Source organism: Narcine bancroftii, chromosome 9 (genome assembly GCF_036971445.1).
Source record: "Narcine bancroftii isolate sNarBan1 chromosome 9, sNarBan1.hap1, whole genome shotgun sequence".
In the NCBI taxonomy this organism is placed as follows: domain Eukaryota; kingdom Metazoa; phylum Chordata; class Chondrichthyes; order Torpediniformes; family Narcinidae; genus Narcine; species Narcine bancroftii.
The window spans coordinates 1,555,473-1,575,258 of record NC_091477.1 but is presented as its reverse complement, the minus strand read 5'-3'; the positions used below and the strand labels follow the sequence as shown (position 1 = coordinate 1,575,258).

Sequence of the window (19,786 nt, the reverse complement as noted above, 5' to 3'; positions counted from 1 at the left end):
GTATCACAGGGTTGCATTCTTAGCCCCCTGCTTGTTTCACTTTACACTTTTGACTGTGTAGCTCGGTACAACAATAACACCAACTACAAATTTGCCCACGATACCATCGTAGTGGGTTGTATAAAGGAAGGGGATGAGTCAGCATGAAGGAGGAAGATTGAAAACATGATGAATGGTGCACAACTCAACCTTGCACTCAATGTCACTTCAGGGAGGGAAAACCAATGATCATTGCAAGATCAGGGATGGAGAGGGTGAGCAAATTTAGGTTCTTTTGGAGTCACCATCTTGGAGGATCTTTCCTGGACCCAACACACCAATGGCATCGTGAAGAAAGCACGCAAGGGCCTCTACTTCCTCAGGAGTTGCAGAGGTTTGGTATGACACCAGAAACCAGATACGAGGTGGAAAGTGTGCTGACCAACTGTATCACAGTCTGGTATGGGAATATCAATACTCTGGAGTGTAAAGCCCTCCAAAAGGTATTGGACACAGCCCAGGACATCACAGGCAAAACCCTCCCCATTATTGAGTACATCTACAGGGAACGCTGTCATTAGAGGGCAGCAGCGATCATCAAAGACCCTCACCACCCAGCACACGCTCTGTTCTCGCTGCTCCCATCAGGAAAGAGGTCTTGGTGCCACAAGACTTGCACCACCAGGTTCAGAAACAGCTACTCCCCCTCCACCATCAGACACTCAACAACAAACTCAATCAGGGACTCATTTAAAGGCTTTTACTTGTACACATAATTGATTTTTCTTTGCTCTCTCTGTATTGCACAGATGTTTTCATTCGTTACTTGTTAACCTTTTTTTGATTGTTTACATGTTTACGTTGTGTATAGTTTACTTTTTGCCTACCAATTAGTGGTAATTCTGCCACGGCTGCAGGAAAAAGAAATCTCAAGGTTGTACATGATGTCATGTATGTACTGTGACAATAAATCAAATCTGGTGTTACTTTAAATGTTTTTCCAAAAACCAAAAGGTATTTAATACATAAAAGAGGCTTACTAAGATTCTATTCAATATTTCTTAATTAAAATCAGGAGGTATAAAGAAATTACTCTGTACAAGTTATTCTAAATTTTTAGCAAAGTTATAAAGCAAACAGATTTTGCTACATTCTTTAGTTTTGTGAATTTAGCAGAGACACGGAAAATTTCAAGACTCAGATTATGAAGTATGCAAGAGAAGCTGGATTTTTCTCCCTGCAGCCAAGGCCGAGAGGGGAACCTAATAGGAAGTTTATAAATTTGTGAAGGATATAGATCAGTCTCCTCCCCCCCCACCACCCAGGGCAAGGGAATCTAAAACTAAAGGGCATATATTTAAGGTGAGAGGGGAAAGATTTAAAAAAAAAAGGACCTTTCAGGCAGCTTCTTCACACAGAGGATAGTGAGCATATGGAAATGACTCAGAGGAAGTTGTAGAGTGGGGTACAATTACAATGCTTAAAAAGCATTTGAACAGGTACATGGATGTTAAAGGCTGAGAGAGATAGGAGCCAAGAGCAGGGAAATAGGCCTAATTTAGTTAGTATTGACAAATTGGCCCAAAGGGCCTGTTTCCATGTGTATTGGGAAGGGTTGTAGCTGTCATGTGACAGCACTGCTCCCTTCCTAGTCGGAGGACACACCAGCTGCCAATTAAGGTTTGGTTCCGCCCCATCCATTAGTACACACCTTACTGTTGGATCTATGCAAATTACCTGGACTGGACTCTCCAGCCTGCCTGTACTTGGTCTTGGGCCATTAGCTGTTGTAATTGGATTAACCCTCCTGGCACCAACCCATTGTACCCTGCTAACGACCTGGGCTGGAACCTCCAGCACTATAAAGGTGCCATGTGTTCTTTGTTCTTTCTCTCTTTGACAGCTTGAGACCATCCTATATAACCATATAACAATTTATGGCATGGAAACAGGTCATCTCGGCCCTACAATTCCATGCCAGTTCACTCAAACAACTCCACTAGATCCCTCCACCTATTCTCTGCCCATAACACTCTAACCTCCTCTTATCCATGTATATTTCCAGCCTCCTCTTAAATGAAAGAATTGACTCTGCCTCAACTATTTCCTCTGGAAGATTATTCCATTCAGCCACCACTCTCTGAGTGAAGAAGCATCCTCTAATGTTTCTCCTAAAATTTTGCCCCCTTATCCTCAACTTGTGTCCTCTTGTTTCAACCTCCCCTGCTCCTCTCAGGGGGAAGAGTCTACTTGCATCTAGTATATCTATTCCCTTCATAATTTTAAACACCTCTATCAAATCCCCTCTCAACTGTCGACATTTCAATGAATAAAGTCCTAACCTCTTCAATCTTTCTCTGTACTCTAGGTATTTTAAGCCAGGCAACATCCTTGTAAATATTCTCTGCACCCTCTCCACCTTATCTATATCTTTCCTATAATTTGGAGACCAGAAATGAACACAATACTCCAAACCTGGCCTCACCAACACTTTAAACAGTTGCAGCATCATTTCCCAGCTCCTCTACTCTATGCTATGATTTATGAAAGCTGGCATACCAAATGCCTTCTTAACCACCCTGTCAATATGGGAATCCACCTTCAAGGAACGCTGCACCATAACTCCAAGATCTTTGTTCTTGTGCATTCCCCAATGTCCTCCACTTTACTACATATGTCCTATTTTGATTATTTTTACCGAAATGAAGCACCTCACACTTCTCTACATTAAATTCAATCTGCCATCTTTCAGCCCAACTCTCCACACAAACCAAATCCCTCAGTAATCCCTGAAAACCTTCCTCGCTATCCACCACTCCCCCCATTTTCGTATCATCTGCATATTTACTTACCCAGTTAACCACCCCATCATCCAAATCATTAATATAAATTATGAACAACAGGGGACCTAGCACCAATCCTTGAGGCACATCACTCGTCACAGGCTTCCATCCTGACAGACAGATGTCCACCATGACCCTCTGCTGTCTCCTCTCCAGCCATCTCTGAACCCATCTTACTATTTCTCTATTAATCCCTAGTGACTGAACCTTCCTTACTAATCTTTCATGTGGAACCTTATCAAAAGCTTTGCTAAAATCCAGATAGACTACACCAACTGCCCTACCTTCATTCACCTTTCTTATCACTTCTTCGAAAAACTCAACAAGGTCCGTCAAACATGACTTCCCCTTCACAAACCCATGCTGGGTGCTCCTGATCAATCCCTGCTTATCTAGATATTTATACACACCATCTCTAAGAATACCCTCCATAACTTTCTCTACCACCGAAGTCAAACTTACAGGCTGAATCCTCGTGCCTTCTTTAAACAAAGGAACTACATTAGCAACCCTCCAATCCCGCGGCACCACACCCTCCTCCAGTGATCGTTGAAAAATCACTGACATTGCCTCTGCCATTTGCTCCCTGACCTCCCTTAATGTCCTGGAGAAAATCCCATCAGGACCAGGAGACATCCAATTTTACTGACCCTAGAAGCTCCAAAACCCTCTCTTTACTAATCCCTATCTTTTCCACAACTAAGCCATTGCCTCACTTATCTTACATAGTCCAATGTTCTTTTCCTTCGTGAACAGATGAGAAAAAAATCATTTAATATCTCTCCCATCTGATAGGGTTCCTCGCACAGTTCACCACTCTCATTTTCCAACGGTCCTATTCTCTCCTTAACCTTTTTTTAAGTATTCACATATTTTTAAAATCCCTTAGGATTCACTTTTATGTTATCAGCTATCGACACCTCACCTTCTTTTTGCCTAATTTCCTTCTTAAGGTTTTTTCTGCAATCTATGTAATAATCATACATCTTATCCATTTTTTGCTTCTTAAATTTAGAAAATACCTCCCTCTTATCCCGAACCAACTTCCTTATTTTTCCAGAAAACCACAGTTACCTTAAGTTTTTGGCCTTGTCCTTCGACCTGACTGGCACGTAAAGATCCTGTACTCTCAATATCTTTTCTTTAAATACTCCTTTCCAGAAAAAAAGATCAGCCCATATAATTTTCTGTAAGTTCCTTCTCATTTCTTCAAATTTGGCCTTCCCAGTCTCGAAGACCTTTAACCTCAGACCTGACCTATCCTTTCCATATTTAAGTTGAAGCTTCACCCTGCTTCACTTCAGGGCTAGAAACGTGGAAGGACATTGAAGAAACTGTTGGTAAGATGTGTACTGTTAATTGTCCACCATTTTTTTTCCCATGGCTGTTGGAAACTGTGCGTGTGCGCATGCTGCACGAGTTACAATTTCACTTTTGCACATTTCCTTCTGTAAACAAAATACTTCCCTACCAAAACTGTATTATAGTCCTTCCCTTTGAGACTTACCAAACCGATTTCCTCATTCACAACACTGAGCCAACCCCATAGCAACATGCAAATAGTTTTCAGTGGAGTTTCAGGTGAAGACAACTATTTCTCTATGCAAGCATCCATGGTGCCACCTATTGCCTAACTAATGTCATTACTAGGAAGACAAAAACTTCAAACACAAAGTCCAAAACAACAAACACTGCAGGTTAGGCAGCATCGACAGAGAGAGAGAAAAACATTAATTTTTTTTTAGGTGAATACCACCGAAATATTTTTATAAAAAAATGAGGGGTAGGTGGAGACAGAGGGAGAGAGGAATAAGATACAGATTAAATTTGTTGTGGAGGCGTGACCATCCTGAGGATCTGAGCAGTGTTTTGAAAGAGCTCTCCATAAAAAGTGTCAAAAAGACAGACTAAAAGCTCAAAAAATAGAATTTTATCATCAAAAATGGCTATAACTAATGGTAAACGACCAAGGCAACCAAAAACTGAAAAAGTGACTCAGGGGGGCCTTGGGACTGACTGGCAGAGCTGGGGGGGGGGGGGGGGGGGTTGGCCCAAGATGTAGCCACCATCCTGAACAAGATGGAAACTTTGTGCACTTGTTTCATGAGTGCTGAATCTACGATGAAATATAATGGAAAATATATTGGAAATTAAAGAAATTGTGGAAGATTTAACTGAACAAATGACTCAAATGGAGGCTGAACTGGACAAAACAAAAGACAGGCCAAAGGCTCTAGAAGAAAAGGCAAAAACATGGGACATAGAGAGAAAAGGACTGATGGACAAGATCAATCATATGGAAAATTTCAGCAGATGTAACAATGGGAGAGAGAGAGAGAAGGAATCAAGGAGAAACGTGGATTCCACAATTGCTGGGACAAAACAAGTTAAATGCAAAGTTGCAAATTGAAAGGGTTCTCTGGACCCTCGTAAAAACTGGTCAACAGCGACCACAACCAGTCCTGGTAAATCTTTTAAGTTACTGGGAGAATGATGCAATCTTGGGAGCAGCACATGAATGTTCAAAAAATAACAATGGACAAAAATTAATTTTTTTCAGGACTTTAGCGCTGCCTTGGTCAAACAATGAAGTGAATTTGATGAAGCAAAGAGACAACTGCAATCTAAAAACTAAATATTCAATGACTTACCCTGCAACGTGAGGGTGGATGTCTCAGAAGGAAATCAAATTTTCAAGAATAAAGTGGAAGAATTTTTTATGTTATGAAAAGACTGAAAAGACCATTTTAAAATGGGATTAATTGAAAGACGTATTTTTTTATATTTAGTTATGAACTGTCTTGTTTTTACTGCAAAAAGAAAAATCATTGTAATTTACATGGATGGAGAGCTCTGTAAAGAAAGTGAAATGGTGAAGAAAGTAGCAGGGTGGGAACTCCGATTTAGGGGAGGAAATGGTGCCAAGAGAGGAGCAGTTTTGAAAGATGGCGCTAAAGGGAAGGTTCTTCTTTGGAAGATTTCGTGGGCTTCCGGGTTCTATTGTTAACATCACTGTCAGAGTTAGGGATGTGTGTGTGTTTCTTACAGGGGAAATGTATTACTTATTTTTAAAAAAAGGAAAGATTTTATTGTTATACAGTATTAGTTTGAAAAATGGTATGGATAAAACACTAAAGTTTATTAGTCAATATTAATGGGATAAACGGGCTGTTGATGAGGAAAAAGGTCTTGGCATACCTAAAGAAATTAAAAGTGGATATAATCTTTTTGCAGGAAATACATCTTACCAAATCGGAACATGATAAATTAAAGAGGATGGGTAGGATAAATTATATAGTCTTCCTTTGGTTCAAAGGCAAGAGGGGGTAGTGATTTTAATAAATATACACCAATGTTAATACTTCGATTGATGAAGCCTTTATGAAGGACATCTTAAAAACAAGAGAGAAGACAAAATATATTGGTTGGAGATTTTAATTTTTATTTTGATGCAATACTAGCTAAATCTGCATGAATCACAATTTCATACACGAAGGATCTAAAAATGTTTTAAATATCTTATAATTATCATATAGGTATTGATTTAAATAACAGTTAATATCAAATCACAATGTTTCAGTGTTTACAAATATATGTTGATAATATATAAAAAGAAAAAACACTAATAAAACTACTAAAAAGAAACTACAAAAGACCCTTAAAAACCCACTAAACCACCCCCCCAACCTTAACTAACCCCCAATAACTAGAATCTAAAATATATAATAACATAACTATGTATTCATTTGGATGCTTCAGATGACCCTCAAGGATCGCAAATAGAACATTTTTCCAAAATCTATTATTCATTTAGAGAAAACTTTACTTGTTTGGAGAATTCAAAACAAAGAAAAAATAATTTTAATCTTATTATTCTAGCATAATGGGCTCCAAACTTGTAAAAATATACAGAATATTTACCCCTTAAATTATATTTAATTTTTTTCCTAAAGGAATACAACTTTGAATCTCTGCTTGCCATCTTCTTAATGTTAATGAAACATCTGAGCACTTCGGGTCCAGTGATCATAATGCCATCAGCTTCAATGTCATTATGGAAAGAGAGAAATCAGGGCCAAGGATTGAGGTTTTTGATTGGGGAAAAGCTAGATTTGAGGAGATGCGAAAGGACTTGCAGGGTGTGCATTGGGACAATTTGTTTTATGGGCAGGATGTAGTAGAGAGATGGAAGTCTTTTAAAGATCAGATTTTGAGAGTGCAAAAGCTTTATGTTCCTGTTAGGTTAAAAGGAGGGGCAAAAGGTTTGAGAGAGCCGTGGTTTTCAAGGAATATTGGAAACTTGGTTCGAAGAAAAAGGGAGGCGTACATTAGATATAAGAAGCATGGAGTTAAGGAGATGTTTGAAAGATACATTGAATGTAAGAGGAATCTTAAGAGAGGAATTAGGAAAGCTAAAAGAAGGTACGAGAAAACTATGGCAAGCAGGGTGAAAACTAATCCAAAAGAGTTCTACAAATATATTAATGGTAAGAGGAAAGCTAGAGACAAAATTGGTCCCTTAGAAAATCAGAGTGGAAAACTGTGTGTGGAACCTAGAGAAATGGGGAAGATATTGAACAGTTTCTTTTCTTCGGTATTCACTAAGGAGAAGGATATTGGGAGATTTGGGATAAAAAAAGCAAATTGGGTAAATATGGGGAATATAGAGATTACAAAAGGTTTAGTTTTAAGGCTTTTGAAGAATATAAAGGTGGATAAGTCTCCGGGACCAGACGGGATCTTCCCCAGGACATTGAGAGAAGTGAAGGAGGAAATAGCAGACGCTCTGGCGGTAATTTTTCAAATGTCATTAGATATGGGGATAGTGCCGGAGGATTGGCGCATTGCGCATGTGGTTCCGTTATTTAAAAAGGGTTCAAGGAGGAAGCCTGGCAACTATCGGCCTGTAAGTTTGACGTCTGTGGTAGGTAAATTAATGGAGAAAATTCTTAGAGATAGTACTTATAAACATCTGGATAGACAGGGTCTGATCAGGAGCACTCAACATGGATTTGTGGGAGGAAGGTCATGTTTGACCAATCTGATTGAATTTTTTGAAGAGGTGACTAGGAATGTGGATGAGGGTAGCGCAGTGGATGTTGTCTATATGGACTTCAGTAAGGCCTTCGATAAGGTACCACATGGAAGGTTAGTTAGGAAGGTGCAGTCTTTAGGTATAAATTTTGAGATAGTCAAATGGATTGAACATTGGCTGAAAGGGAGAGGCCAGAGAGTGGTAGTGGATAATTGTCTGTCAGGTTGGAGGCCGGTGACCAGTGGTGTGCCTCAAGGATCTGTATTGGGCCCATTGTTGTTCGTTATATACATTAATGATCTAGATGATGGGGTGGTGAATTGGATTAGTAAATATGCAGACGATACTAAGATAGGTGGAATAGTGGATAATGAAGAAGGTTTTCAAGGATTGCAGAGGGATTTGGGCTGCTTAGAAAAGTGGGCTGAAAAATGGCAGATGGAATTTAATGCTGATAAGTGTGAGGTGCTTCATTTTGGTAAGAAGAATCAGAATAGGACATATGTGGTAAATGGGAGAGCATTGAGGAATACAGAAGAGCAGAAAGATTTAGGAGTGACGGTACATCGTTCCCTGAAGGTAGAAACTCACGTGAATAGGGTGGTGAAGAAGGCTTTTAGTATGGTGGCCTTTATCAATCATTACATGGAATATAGGAGTTGGGAGGTGATGTTGAGATTGTATAAGACGTTGGTGCGGCCTAATTTGGAGTTCTGTGTGCAGTTCTGGTCGCCTAATTATAGGAAGGATATAAACAGAGTGGAGAGAGTGCAGAGAAGGTTTACCAGAATGTTGCCTGGGTTTAAGCATCTGGAGTATGGGGAGAGATTGGACAGATTGGGTCTTTATTCTTTGGAGCGTAGAAGGTTGAGAGGGGATTTGATAGAAGTATTTAAGATTATGAAAGGGATAGACAGATGGATGTGGATAGACTATTTCCGTTAAGAGGAGGAAAGTTTAAAACAAGAGGACATGAGTTAAGAATTAAGGGGCAGAGGTTTAGAGGTAACATGAGGGGGAACTTCTTTACTCAGAGAGTGGTAGCTGTGTGGAATGATCTTCCGGGAGAAATAGTGGCGGCGGAGTCAATTGTATTATTTAAGAAAAGGTTGGACAGGTATATGGATGAGAAGAAGATGGAGGGTTATGGGCATTGTGCAGGGAGGTGGGATTAGAAAGGGGTGTTTGGTTCGGTGCGGACTAGAAGGGCCTAATGGCCTGTTTCCGTGCTGTAATTGTTATGTTATGTTATAACAGCAATACATTTTCTTGCTATTACAAAAACTAACTTAACAAATTTCAATTGAAAATCTGATAAAGATAATTTAGGAGTTATATTCTCAAAGTTTCCCTACAAAAATAATTCAGGATTTAACAGATAAACAACACCAGTAATTTGTTGTAAAAACTTGTTAACAGAAATCCAAAAAGATTTCATCTTTGATCAAAACCATGTAGAGTGAACAAAAGTTCCAACTTCTTTTCCAGATCTAAATCTTATTGATATATGGAGGCAATTAAACCCCAGAGAGACGACTTTTTTTATTCAAGGGTGAACGATTCCCATACAAGGACTGACTTATTTTTAATTTCTGCCAAATTAAAAAGAGTGATAAAAACAGAATACCTAGTGAGTATCAGACCACTCACCACTAACACTAGTTATTGCAATAATGGACAAGAAAGAAAATGTATACAGATGGCATCTTAATTCCACGCTATGTAAAAAAAGACATCTGTAAATTTATAAAGAGACAGATAGAAATATTTTGTCAAACAAATCAGCTGTCTAACAATAGTTTTTTGATGTGAGATACACTCAAAGCATATTTGAGGGGACAAATTATATCTTATACAAAGAATCTTGAAAGAATATATGGCAGAAGTAAATAATCTGGATAAAGATTTTTTTGGCAGATTAAAGCAGAGGAGTGATCAATAATGATAAATGATATAAAAACAGAGGCAGACATTCTAGCATATAAACAAAAAGAAATCAATGACATTTTTAGACAATATTATGCAAAATTCTAAAAATCAGAATTACTATGAAATGGAAGAATTTTCGTCGACTGTTGAACTTCCAAAACTAGAAAAGGATAGAACTAGACACTCCCTTTACAAGGGAAGAAATTGAAAAGGCCCTGGATACCCTGCTAATAAATCACCAGAGGAGGATGGATTCCCATGTGAGTTTTAGAGACAATTTAAATAACTATTAATGCCTCTGTTAATGAATATTTTGGACCAACCAGTAAAAACATAGGCCCTCCCAGAATCATTCTCAACTGCGATTACTAATAGGTTAGGACAATATTTACCAAAATTGATACATACAGATCAAGCTGGATTTATTAAAAGAATAATTCCTAAAAGTCTATAAAGATTATTTAATACATATGACAAAATTGTAAACAAAATCCAAGTATTACAGTGTCTCTGGAAGCAGAAAAAAAATATTTGATTATTTGGAATAGCCCTATTTAAAACACTGGAAAAATTAGGCAAAAGGCAGAACTTTTATAAACAGGATAATGACTCTATACCATAAACCACAAGCTAAAATTATAGCCAATAACCAGATGTCAGCAGTACTCCCTTGGAGTAGATCAAGTTGACAGGCATTCCCCCTGTCTCCACTGCTTTTTATTTTAGCAATTGAACCACTGATGGAGATAATAAGAGGGGATCCGGATATAAAGGGCTTCAAAGTTGGACAAGAGGAAAATAAAATTTGTCTATTGATTGATAATATGCTATTATGTCTATCAGACCTGGCTAAATCTTTGGAAAAATCACAAGGAACACTAGAAAATATGAAAGAATATAAAATAAATATGGACAAAAGCGAGATAATGCAATTAACAAATTTTGAATACAAATGATACCAAAAAGGAAGTAAATTTAAATGGAAGATGCATGGAATATTTTGGAATAGCGACTGACGATGACTTACAAAATCTGTACAAACTAAATGATGTTCCTCTTCTTGCACAAATGGAGACTTACCGATTACTTTAGTGGGAAGGGTTAATTGTGTCAAATGAAAATGATGCCAATTCTGTTAACTAAACACTTCTTTAAACTACTAAACAATCATATTAGATGGTTTCTATGGAATAATAAGGTACCAAGAATTGCACTGGAAAAACTGACATGAAACTACAGGTTGGGGAGGACTTAAGACTTCCAGATTTAAAAAAAATATTACTTAGCCGCACAGGCTAGATTTCTCTCAGACTTTTTCATTCAAGACAACCTCCCCATCTTCGATTCAGATAGGAATGTACTCAATGGAGTCGGGGGAAGCACTAGAAAATCACTAGAAAAATAAAGATAATCCCATATTAATGCAGATGATCAGAACGTGGCAAGAAATTAATGTATAGGAAAAAAGCACCACTATGTAAAAATGTGTTATTGCCCATGAACATAAGCAATAGAATATTAAATTCATGGTATGACAAAGGTACAAGGTATATTGAAGATTGCTACATGGAAGGAACACTTATGTCCTTCAAACAATTAAAACACAAATACGGAGTGGCCAATGGAACCTTCTGTTTTCTCCACCCTTGATGATTCTTAAGAGAAAGAAGGGGACAAACATTGACCCCACCTGAAAATTAGTGAAACACAATGAACAGTCTGGATGGGGAATACACCCCAAATTTATAACAAAAATGTACTCTGCTCTCCAGAGCAAAAGTGCAAAGCCAGGATTAGATAGGTCAAGAAAAAGATGGGAGTCGGACTTGGGTGTGGTCATTTCAGAAAGAAGCTGGTCAGATTGGCACAAGGACAGCACAACATCAATTATAAATGCAAGATAATGGAATGGTTCAGTATAATTTTTTGCACCAATTATATCTTACCCCACAGAAATTACAGGTCAAAAGGAGGAATATCAGGTGTGTTTCAGATGTGGAATTGAGACAGGAACTTTTTTCTACATGCTATGTGGTCATGTGTGAAGGAGAGACCATTTTGGCAAGAAATCGCAGAAAATATAACCAGGGTAGTAACAGGAGTGACTTTCAAGGGTGACCCACAGCTTTATCTATAAGGTAATTTTATGGAAATAAGCAACAAATTGAATAAATATCAAATCTCATTTATAAAAATAGCACTTGCTGTAGCAAAAAATGTATTGTGATCACTTGGACGTCCAACTCCCTCTACTCATAGCATGATGGACTGTGGAAATGAACAGCTGTATACCCTATTGGGGGGGGGGGGGGAAAAGAAATAATCATATACAACTTAAAGAATAAATATGACACTTCTGTAAAGATGTGGCAGCCATACCTGGACCACATAGGGGCCCAGATACAGTAATAAAAAAGAAAAGGACTCTAAATGCAACTATTTATACATCTTTAAACGCGGTTTCCCCAATTGTATTCTATATATTTAAAAGATATGTACGCTCTGATGGTATGTGGATTGGTATGTATGGATGGGGAAAGGGAGGCTCTGTTTTGTTTTTGTTTGCAAGAAAAAGTTTAATATATTGTGATATTGAAAATGTTATGTACATTTTTGAAAAATTCAAATAAAATTAAAAAAAAAATTAATTTGTTGAGGTAGTTGCTGTTTAAATCTGGTGCTGTCCTACGCCCTCCTTGTGCCTGTGTGGGTTTCCTCCGGGTGCTCCGGTTTCCTCCCACCTTTCAAAACTGTATAGGCTTGTAGGTTAATTTGGGTGTAATTGAGCAGCACAGGTTTAAATGGTCGAATTGGGCTTCTACCATATTGTATTTTCTTTTAAATTCCAGCAGTTAGAGATAGAAATAAAACAAAAAATAAATTTAAATATCCCAATAACATCTGGAGATTTAAAAAATCTGGTTATCTGAAATTAATAAATTCAATATTGCCTTCTGAAGATTGTGCTAAAGAGATACTGTTAGTCTAGTTTATTTTGGCCTACAACATGCTTTTAACAATGTCCAGACAAAATTCCGAATCAGAATTTATTGTCATGAACATGTCACGAAATTAGTTTTGCGGCAGTGTTACAGGTGCAAATATTGCTGTAAATTACATTTTAAAATAAATAAATTAGAGAAAAGTCAAGTGTAGTAGTACCACAGAGAATTAAAATATGACAGGTGACTGGAGGTTTGTGGTCACCCTTGCTCCACTAAGGCGGCTATATAATGCTCCCAATGCCACAACTCCAATCTTTCCACACATGTGATCTCAACCTTTTAACCTCTAATCTCATTCCTGGTCTGGCTGGTTGCATCTCTGTCTGGTATGAAGGAGCCAACACTCAGGACAAGAAAAAACTCCAGAGGGTTGTTAACTTGGCCTGCAACATCACAGGCACCAGACTTCACTCCATCAAGGACATCTACATGAGGCGATGTCTCTATCCTCCAGGACCCCCACCACCCAGGCCATGCCCTCTTTGAGAAAAAGGTACAGGAACCTGAAGATGAGCACTCAGAGGCACAAGGACAGCTTCTTCCTCTTTGCCATCAGAATCCTGAATGATCAATAACCAAAGACACTGCCTTACTTAGACTTTTTGTGCATTATTTTTATTTATTTTGTACAGAGGTTTATAGAACTGTTTGCATTGTGACAATGAATATGCACAATGAATTTCATGACTTGTTCATGATAAATTCTGATTCTTTGGTCTCCTGCACCATTCCAACGGTGCCTAATAAATAGTAGCTCATTTTCTGTTGTATACTCAATACTCAATTCAAAATTTCAGCATTTCTCTCTCCAGACATTTGTGCTTCCATTTGTACCTTTTCTTCTAATTAGTTAAATTTAAAGGAACTGTTACTTAAACAACATAGGTTTGCATCTTTCATCCCACCAAGCAACATGACGTTCTGAAACATTGAGTCTCTCTCACCGCAAGAGCTGCCTGGGCTGCTGAGTGTTTCTTGTACATTATTTTTAAAATTGAATGAATTACCGTACATGACCAAGGGACAATTGTTCAAGCCGTAGGATTTTTAAAACATGCTGATTCTTAATTGTTGGTACTCATGCAACAAAAAAATCATAATGGACCTCCATCACCCTTGTCACAATCTCTTCTTGCTGCTCCCTTCAGGCAGAAGGTACAAAAGCCTGAAGACAAGCACCTCCAAATTCAAGAACAGTTTTTAATCCAGCAACTGTCCAGCTAACTCCCCATACTAGTCTGGCTCTACCAGAATATTTGCTTGCATTATTGAAATATCACTAACTGCTACTATGAATATTTATCTAATGATCTTTTTGTATTTTGTACTTCAGGAACTGAGTTACAAGGAAAGGTTAAATAGATTCAGACTTTATTCCCTGGAATGAAGAAGAATGAGGGGAGATTTGATAGAGGTATATAAGATAGATGAGTAAATGTAGGTAGGCACCACATGTTAAGGATGAAAGAGGAAATATTTAGGGGGAACTTCTTCACTCAGAGTGGTGGGAGTGTTGAACAAGCTGCCATCTGAAGTAGTGAATGATGGCTCAATTTCAACATTTAAAAAAAAATTTGGGCAGTCCATGGATGGGAGAGGTAAGGAGGGCGATGGACTGTGTGCAGGTTAGTGGGACAAAGCAGAGAAATGGATAGACAGACTAGAAGGGCCTGTTTCTGTGTTGTAATGTTCTTTGTTCTAGTTATTATCTCTTTCTCTGACTTGGCATATTGTGCTCATTTAATCGACAGTATATTGTAGTTGGTGCATCTTACATACCTGCTTGTCTGCAGCAAACTCTTTGGTCCATCGAAACATAATGCTTATGCACATGACAAACTCTGTTATTTAAATTAGTGCTTTCTTGATTCATGCAACAATCTTTATGTCAAAATGGGTTCCATCACAAAGGTAGGTAGCGAGAAGAGGTTGTGATCAAAGTGATGAGGGTCTTTTATGCTGTTGACTGGCTTCTTAAGCCAACACTTCACAGATGCCTTCAATGGATGGGAAGTCTGAGCTCGATGTACATGGCTACATTTGGTACCTTCGGCACCCTTTTGTGTTTTTGTCAAGTCAAATGACCAAAACAGGCTGTGATGCAGTTAATCGCTATACAGTGCACCTGTAGAAGTTCAACAGAGCCTTCAATTACATGCCAAATCTCCTTCTTAGAAAGTAATGGCATTGATGTGCCTTCTTCATGGTGGCAACTCTAGGAGAGATCCTCTGAGATGTGGACTCTCAGGAACATGAAGGTACTAACCCTCTCCACCACTTTCCCATTAATTAACACAGGCACAAAATTGCCCCGCCTCCTCTTCCTGAAGTCCATATAAATTCCTTGGTCTTGTTTATGGTGTAGGATTGTTGTTCTGGCACCACCAACCACATTCTCCATCTCCATCCTGTATTCTACCTCATTTTCTTGTTATTTGATAAACATCATTAGCTAATTTTATAGATTGCATTGGAGTGAACTTGGCTGCACAATCATGAATGTCTAGGGGAATTAGGGCAGGGAGCTAAGCATGCAGCCTGTGTGGATGGCCAGTGAGGTCATATTGCCAATCTGCACTGATTGGGGGTCTGCCACAGAGGTCAAAGATTCAGTTGCAGAGGGATGGACAAGAGACCCTCCAGTAATTCTTTGTTTGTCTACATCCCTTGGGTTAATCCTGTTTTGCTGGCGTGATGTTATTGAATGCTGAGCTCTAGTCAACGAACAACAGCCTAATGTTGTTCCTGTGCTTTAGGTGATCTAATACAGAGGGGAGGGCCAGTGAAATGACATTTGCTGTTGACTTGTTCTGACTATAGGTAAATTGAAGTGGATATAGGTCTTCCTGAGACTGTAGATTTATTCCACTGAGAGCACTTCAGAGTAGCTGCAAGTGGCACCGGCCAATAGTCATTGAGACAGGTCACCTCTCTCTTCTTAGGCACAAGTTGAATAGATGTCCTTTCGTATCAATGAAAAGTTGAAAACATCTGCAAAAACTCCAAATGATTCACACAAACTTTAAGGATGCAGGCAGATGCATTGTTTAGCCAGGACCCTTCCCATGGATTCGCCTTCTTTAACATTCTTTTCATGGGTCTCAGAAACTGGGAGTACAGGGTCTGTGGGGGGGTTGCAGGGGTGAATCATTGTCTTCCCTTTCGAAGTGAGTGTCGGAAGCATTGAAATTGCCTGGAAGGGATATATTGCTGCTAATACCAGATGGTTTCATTTTATAGAATGCGATGGCAATGCATGTCCCATCACAGCTGTCTGGTGTCCATCTGAGTCTCCAGCCTGGAATGGAATTGTCTTTTTACATTGTTAATGGCCTTATTTAATTTTTTTTTTAAAGTTAGACATACAGCATGGTAACAGGCTATTTCAGCCCACAAGTCCCTGCAACCCAATTTATACCCAATAAATCTACGCTCAGGTACATTTCAATTGGAGAGAGGAAACTGGAGCACACGGATGAAACTCATGCAAATACAGGGAAAAAGTACAAATTCCTTACAGTCAGTGTGGGATTCAAACATGGGTCATTGGCGTTGTAACGGCGTTGCACTAACTGCTACGCCAACCATGGCTTCCAGAGTTTGAATTCAGTAGGTCAGTCAGTAACTGTGGAAACAAAAGGAGAGTGAAGACCGTAAATCAGACTCATGAAGGGTCTTGATCTGAATTGTCAACTATTCTTTTGCTTCCATAGACACTTACTGACCTACTGAGTTCCTTCATGTTTGTTTTCTGCTCTGGATTATAATATCTACAGTGTTTCACATATCCAGTATAATATCAAATTTCTCAGAAGTTAGCATTCTAGCAAAGTCAGAAAGCTCAAGTTCAAAAATAACAAGCAGGAATAGGGTATTCAATCCCACCATTCAGCAAGGTCATGGCTGGCCTTCTACCTCAACCCCATTTTCCTACCAATATTCAGAAAACTACCAATCTCAGTAATACTTAAGAGCAGTGCAATAGGGTGCAACATCTGAACCTCAACACCACAAGAATTGGTTATTATCACAGCACTTTTCATGGAACCTTTGCCTTTGTGTTAATTTGACACCAACACAGGGAAAAAATGCAATTTGACTGAAGTACTTTGGGATGTGGCTTTGAAGACAGATAGAAATGCAGCCTTTTCTTTTCCACCAACAAACTAGACCACAATTTTCAAAATGGATGAATTCAAATGATTTCTTCATATTGCACAAAATAATTTTGTTGAGAAACACCCAAGTCATTCACTGGGTGTTAGTGATTCACTGCAGATCTGCACCACTTTCCCCAGACCTATTCAATACAATAGTTTTCTTCTGTCTGAGCTGATTGAGACAGAATGCATTCATCAATCTTGTGGGCTTTCTGCGGATGTCACGTTCCCAACCCTACATACAAAATAACCAAGATGCAACTTTGGCAGATTAATTCAGGCTGAAGCTGCTAGCTTGAAGATTGAACATGAGATATGGAGGCAAAGGTGGGGAAACTTGGGATGTTTTCTCTGAAGCGCAGGAGGTAGAGGGGAGACTTGATAGAGGTTTAGAAGATCATGAAAGTCAATGAAAGGGTGGACAGTCAGAATCCTCCTCCCAGGGCAAAAGTGTCCCATACTAGAGGACATGTGTTTAAGGTGAGGGGAAGGTAGTTTACGGGAATTGTGCTAGCAGTGGATGTCTGGATCAGGCTGCCAGGAGTAGTGACAGAAGTTCATTCAGTAAAAGTCCCAAAATCTGGACGGTTTGGGGATTGGTTGGTGCAGATTTTTGGGTTTTCCAGATTCTCTGGCAATACTTTTAAAATCCAAATTTAAGGAGAATAAAGAGATGAACAGGTAAGTTTTGATTGTATTTTATATGAAAAAATGTTTTATTAATAAACTAAGTACAAAAATAAGAAACATTTATTTGTTCATTTCCGTGACTTCTTTGCACCCGTGGCACTTATGGATCCACGTGCACATAAAAACCCACTCAATTTAAGAAGTTTGGATTCTCGGGCGGTTCGGATTTCTGGCATCCAGATTTTTGGACTTTTGCTGTATCACAGTTGCATTCTATATCGGCATGAAAATGAAGGAATATCCACCAAATGCACATGGCTGGGTTTAGCTTGATTCCCTTTGCACAACACTAGATGGCACTAAATCCTGTCACTCCAAATGTCCATTATGAATGAATGAATATTCATTCCACCACTGCTGGTCTACAGGACAACGTGCAGGTACTGAAGACAGCTTTTTCAACAGCATCTTCCAACTTCTATCACTAGAAGGGTTAGGAAAGCAGCCACATGCAAGTCAAAAGTCCTGACTCAAAAGATCTGACTACACAATTAAATCTCTTTTTTTTGCATTAACTGCAACTGTGGATATTTATCATTCAATCGATTATCTCCTACCTCATGGCAGAGTGGTAATTTAATTTATATAATGGTTGTTGGTATTTTTTTCTGTGCATCTGTACATTACAAACGTGTATATGACAATGAACTCTTATACTCTCATCTTTCATGCTATTAAAATCCTGTTACCCCCAACAAAGAGTGGGCCTGCCCTAGGTCAAGGCAGCAAATTGCAATTGCCGTATATGCCATCACATAAAATGATCCGCAAAACTTAAGAAATTCACCTTAAAATTGGGGTCATCCTAAAGGCCAGGTCTAAAATCCGTACCTTAACAGCAAAGTCTCAATACCACTGTCATCTTACCACGAGCTTCAATGCAATCTTGCACTTGCCCTGTTAGTTATCAGCGAAGTGTCAGTGCTCCCTCATGGGGTCCATCCGCCCAGTCCGAATGCCATCAGCCCTGTACTGACTTTAAACGGCCTGTTGCAGGAGCTGACAGTGGTTTATTTTAAAATATCCAATGCAAAACCTTTAATTGATTATTTGTTATTAAAATATTGTGATTTGCTTTTAACAGAATCCAATGGTCAGCAGTAAATGCCATATTTGGGGTAATCTTATACAAAGAGTATAGCTCAAAACTAAAATTTTGGAAATTCCAGGGATCATACTATACAGAGTCATCCTATACAATAGTATATACAGTAGAACAACAGCATAGTAAAGGCCTTTCAGCCCATGATGTTATGCCGACCTATGTAAACCTACCTCACACCCATAACCATCTATTTTTCTTACATCCATGTAGCTATCAAAGAATCAAATTGGAGATGGACACCAAATGACAAACTTAACACTGCCATTGATATCATGCAAATGAATTTAAAGGACAAGGCAATTTATCAAGTATGTTTTAACATGAAAAGTATTCCGTACGCATGTTTTAAAACATTTGATGCATTCCCAGGAGTAAGGCCCATTATAGCATCACATACAGAGGGGTGTGTACCTTGATGAGGTAAACAAGAAGTCTGCAGATGCTGGAACACTGGAGCACACACAGTGCTGGAAGAACTTAACGGGTCAGGGAGGACGAGACAGTAGACGTTTCGGCCTGAAAATCCTTCATCAGGAATAGCAAACCAAGCAAATGCCTGAATAAAAGGGTGGGAGTGGAGAACAGACTGGCAGGTGATAGATGCATAGAGGTGAGAGAATAAAAGCTAAGAGGTAATCTTCCTCAGCTGTCTTCCCCCTTATTCAGCATCTTTATAAAAACTGTCATAGGGCATAGAGAAAGTTTTACGAGGAAATTCCAGATCTGCCTCAAAGGGCAAGGCTGCCATTGGTGAAGGGACACATAATACTGTTTAACCCATCAAATCTTTACCTCTTCGATACAAGAGGGTATAAGGTAAGAAAAGGATGATTTAAAGGAGATCTGATGAGCACCATCTTCAGACAGAGGGTGGTGGGTCTATGGAACAAGCTGCCAGAGAGAGATGGAGGTGAGGCAATTGTAACGTTTAACAGGCATTTAGAACATTACAGCATAGTACAGACCCCTAGACAGGTACATGGATAGGAACAATTGGGTATGGCTAGGTATCTACATTTTAAATACCTTGCAATCTTTGC

At 38.9% G+C, this 19,786-nt stretch overlaps 1 protein-coding gene across 1 annotated transcript in view; it reads left to right on the top strand.

The window, feature by feature from the left end:
• sqstm1 (sequestosome 1) overlaps positions 1-19,786 on the top strand; it is an 83,950-nt gene that overhangs the window by 251 nt on the left and 63,913 nt on the right. The gene's annotated exons all lie outside the window — the stretch shown is intronic.